General features: G+C 41.2%; 1 pseudogene; it reads left to right on the plus strand.

The window, feature by feature from the left end:
- The first annotated feature begins 2,225 nt into the window (after window positions 1–2,225).
- LOC104542816 lies at window positions 2,226–3,203 on the plus strand (annotated as a pseudogene).
- The last annotated feature ends 1,879 nt before the right edge of the window (window positions 3,204–5,082 follow it).

The raw sequence follows: 5,082 nt of genomic DNA on the forward strand, positions 1-5,082 counted from the left end.
ACAGTAGAAACTTAGTAATAAAGGCTATTAAATGAGGAGGAATTTAAGAAATAAATGCAAAGCTAATGATCTCATACATAGGATTTGTCTCTTCTGGTTTTTTGCAATTTTCTGTTGATACAGAAGGACACATTAGAAAAATAAATATACCTATTACAGTACAGTCCAAACTAAGAATGCCAGTGCTTTGCTACCTTTATCATTAGATCAGTTTTATAACAGACCAAGACAGGGCTCCTGGTATGCATATACTGTGCTTCCTTCAAACAGTGAAAAGTCATAAAGGTTATCCCACTGACCAACTGAGAACACCTCCAAAGCCAAAAAATGCCCAGTGGAGGACTCAGCTCATAGTCTGGGTTTGCTTGTGCTCCCCTCTCCACCTTTGCAGCCTTTGGTTGACTGTCAGCCCTGAGCAGGCAGCCTCCTACAAGGGCCAGTAACAGCTCTCACTGCCCCGATGACCCAAACTCTGCTCCAAACAGGGCCAGCAGCTCCTGTACCAGAAGAACTGAGAGGTCTGAGGCCCTGAGCTCCTCTGAGCTTTCTACCCGAATTCCCATGTCAGAACCACCTCTTTTTTTGGCAAGCAGTGGAATTTCATGGCTCTATCTGAAGTGAAAAGGGGCTGGAAAGAGTAAGCTACTCCAGTGTTACAAAATTCTACTTCAACTTCTTTTTTTCCCAAAGCCTTTTTTTCTATTTTCTTTTCAAGGAGTGTCAGTTATGGCTGTATGTTCCTTGAGGAAATCTACAAAAGCTTCCACAGGCCAAGTTCAGCCAAATGTCCAGCACACCTGCAGTGAGAAGCAACTACCAGCAGTTTCTGAATCCGCCAGGAATATTCAGATTTTAATTGGCTGGTTTTTATTCTAACTGGACTTTTTTTATTAGCAGCACACTGAAAAAATCACTCCCTGAAACTGAAGGAATTCTTACCACTAAACTGGTTAGCAAGGGACTGCTTCCAAGCATTTTTCAGTACAGTTTTTCAGCAATTTAAAATCTCCATATAATTTAAGCTCCTTGCTCATCCAATACCATGACTAAATACAATGCATGTTGCAAATACAATGCCATTTGCAAAAGTTCTCTGCAGAGCGTGCAACTCATCCAGCAGAAGGTCTCACAGAACAAATCAGTGGTGCTGAGGACTTTGCATCCACAGACTACTTGCATTTGAAGAGACAGCTTGATGAAGTGAACCAAACAATAAATAGTAATAACCAGGCGATTTACTCTGAAAGCACATTCCTCATAGGAATTAAAACGTACATGCACCCTGCATGTTTCAGAAATTTTGAAATTAGGCTATAGGAAAAGATAATCAAAGAAACTGTCTTTATAATAGCCTTGTTCAGTTGTCAGTTAATAAAGTTGTCTGTGAAATTGCTCCTCTGAGCCATTGTGGTGACTCGACCTGCCTCATGGTCCTGCCAAGCAGGTACACAAGCTTTTGGGGAATACAAAAGATTCACCCCCTCGTCACCCACTGCATGAGACAAGACATTTAGTTTGGTGTCAGAAGTGGGATTCCCCAATTCAGTCAGCAAGAGGAATGTTGAGGGGGTATCGACTAAGTCAAGAAGGGAGGACATAGAATTGGCTGAGTTGGAATCCTCCAGCAGATGATCCTGGCTTCCCGAGTTCAGCCTCATCGGGGCTGCTCCCCCCTGCTAGAACTGTGAAAAACATAAAAAGCTTGCCCGACTCCCAGAGGGAGACCCTGTGCAGAGGAGAACTGGCAATCTCCATTCACTGTCACAGAGTGAGTAAAGGATTTGGCAAAGAACAGGTTGAAGCCTGGAAAAGGAAAGCCTGTGGTTTGTGGTGTTTTAGGAGCAGCACTAATGGCAGTGCAAAAGGATAAGTGTATGGTAAAACAGGCTGAGCAAGAGCTGAACGAATCATTACAAGAGCTGGTTAAGAACTTACAAGCAGAATTAGAGGCTGAGCAGAAAAAGCAGATACAAGCAGAGGTAGCTGTGAAGAGTTTGCAAAGTCAGTTGCATAATGCTTTCATTAGGGAGTGAGTGTTGTGGTTGGAATTAGCTGAGGTGCAGAAAGAGGATTTTGGAAATGAGTGTGGGTGTTCTGGCTTGTCTGGGCAGTGCCAGACGGTTAACAGGGAAGGGGCTGGCCACTACCCTGGGAGCAGACAGAGCTGAAATGCGAGGAGAGAATCGATCCTCAACTCCATTCGCTTACTAGAACCGAATTTCAGCATGATGAAGGAAGCGAGTGTTCCTATTACACACCATGTGAAAGAAGTATGTGAGAAAGCAGATCCAGCACAGTTTAAACTACTTAACGTTCTTGGACAGTGATCGTTTGGAAAGATCTTCCTCAGATGGAAATTAATTGGTCCTGATGCTGGGCAACTTTATACAATGGAAGCATTGAAAAAAGCTGCTTTAAAAGTTCAGGACAGCTTTTACAAAGATGGAGAGAGAGAGAGATGAGTAGAACAATCCATTTATTGTCAAACAGCACCATGCCTTTCAGACCAAAGGAAAGCTATATTTAATATTGGGAATCAGGGGAGAAGATGTATTCACATGATTATGCAAAGAGGTTATGTTTACAAAGGGAGATGTGAAATTCTACCTGGCAGAACTGGCCCTTGCTTTGTATCCCCTTCACAGCTTGTGAATCGTGTACAGGGACCTGAAGATAGAAAACATTTTGCTTGATGAAGCAGGACGTATCAAGTTAACAGACTTTGGACTCAGCAAAGGATTGGCAGATCAAGAGAAGGAGGTTTATTCTTTCTGTGGTACTTACATGGCACCTGGAGCAGTAAACAGGTGAGGGCACAACCGGAGTGCTGACGGCTGGTCCTTTGGTGTTCTCATGTTTGACATGCTCACTGGTACACTGCCAGTTCAAGGTAAAGATTGAAATGAAACCATGGCTATGATACTGAAAGCAAAACTTGGAATGCCTCAGTTCCTCAGCCCTGAATTACAAAGTCTTCTGACGATGTTGTTTAAAAGGAACCCATCAAATAGATCAGGAGCTAGTTCAGATAAGAGCTGAAGAAATGGAGACATCCTTTTTTCTCTAATAAAGTCGTCTGTAAAATCGTTCCTCTCAGTCACTGTTGTGGCTCAACCCACCCTGTGGCCCTGCCGAGCAGGTACACAAGCTTTCAGGGAATTAAAAAGATTCACCCCCTCCTTGTAACCCACTGCGTGGGATGAGACAAGAATAAATCCTTAAAGTTGTTCAATTACAGGAATATCTAAACATCCACATTCCAGTATGTTAAGCGTTAACTGAACAAAGGAAGAATTTCTACTCTGAAACTGTTGCTATATAAGAAAAGTAAAATACTTTCTTTCCATAAGAACTCCATCCAAATTAGATCAAGTATAGGAAGCAGATAAGTTTGCACTGTGGAAATGAGTAGAAGCATAGAAATGTAAGAACACCAGCACCTTTTCAGCACTTTGATAGTAACTTTCCCAAATTGAAAAATATCTTACCTTCTCTATTTACTGCATATTATCTTCACCTTACCTGTTAAATTAGGAACCCTTCTGCCATCATTACTTAACCAAATCTGTTTACGCTCAACTTGTTAACAAGTCTCACTTTTACTGTTGTCAATGAATGATGTTAACACCTTTCTGTGTGGCCTTGCTTGTTCTCCTACCTCATTTTAAATAATAAAAGGCTTATCCTGTATCTGTTCAGATTTAAAAAAAAAATAAAATCTAGTTTACAGGTGATGGCAAGTTTGTAATAAGAGATAGTTACAGAAGCTTGTATTTTGGCCATGGTGACTATGCTATCCCAGATATTCCATATTCCTTCTACATACAAACATGGCACACAAATCAGCGATAGCTTAGGGAACAGGTTACCTGCCTCAATACCACAAATGGAATAGGCACATAAAACCTGACTGAGATCACAAAACCAGAGCTATGAAACAGCACTCCCTCATCGCTCCTTTCTCTGGATCCCTGTGTTGCCTTCCCATCTATTCTTAACATCTGGGAAAGCACACGATTTCCCTTTCAGCAGCAACACTGCAGCTGACAGACCTATATAAATAGGAATCTGAAGTTACTGTTTTTTACAAATCCAACAAAGTTCAATATTTATTTGCACCTTTAAAACCAGTAGTAAGTCAGACTAGAAAACACAAGTCCCAAGGTCTTCAGACTATGGAAAGTGAAGTTCCCTGAGTATGTAACTAATAGAGACAGAAAAAAAGAAAGAATGCAAAGTTAACAGAAGAGCAGCTTACCGCTGTTCTGCTGGAGCTATGCCTTAAGTACTTAAGAGGGTTACACCCGGAGATTAAAAAAAATATACATACGGGTGGTGCAAATGGCTAGATGAAGGAGCAGGATCACATTCCCTGCATAAAAATAAAATACAGAATTTCAAATTAATATAATCTACGGTAAGTTACTTCAGGGCTTCAAAGATACCCAAGATGCACACACAACATGGCACCAAGGACAATTCCTACAGTATCGTAAAAGCACAGCATAAAGGCTTTTCTGTAATGCTGACAAAATCCTCCCCTATTTAGTTGACCTTTCTTTCCAATTACAGAAATTAACATTAACACTGAACCATGGTCACTGAACTACAGTTACACAGCTAAGAACCTAATTAAACTACTCCCATCTCAGAAATTGCAAATGTGTATTCTTATAACACATCTTAACTGGCTGATGATACGTAATGGAGCACAGAAGTCTCTGGACATTACTGTGCAGAAGGCTTGGGGAGAATACAGACCTCAGTAAGGTAAATAAAACATTCCTTACTTCTGCTAAAGGTGTAATAATTTCACTATAAGAGCATACTTCTTTCCAATCCGCTCTCTCCATTCTACTTTACTGAAATAATAAGTCAGCCGTAACAAGCTCCAGTGAACCCATGTAAATACATTCCTTTCAGTTTGCTCAGCAGTGGAACAACAAAGATGTTTTAGACTTATTAAATTCCAGGTGGATTCCCCCCCCCCCCCCGTTTTCTGGCACTGGATTAATGGTGTTCTAGAAAACGCAGCATCTGAACTACTGGAATACTACCCGCTGCTAGTATTCCAGACAGATG

This window comes from Mesitornis unicolor, unplaced genomic scaffold (assembly GCF_000695765.1).
Source record: "Mesitornis unicolor isolate BGI_N332 unplaced genomic scaffold, ASM69576v1 scaffold5396, whole genome shotgun sequence".
NCBI lineage: Eukaryota > Metazoa > Chordata > Aves > Mesitornithiformes > Mesitornithidae > Mesitornis > Mesitornis unicolor.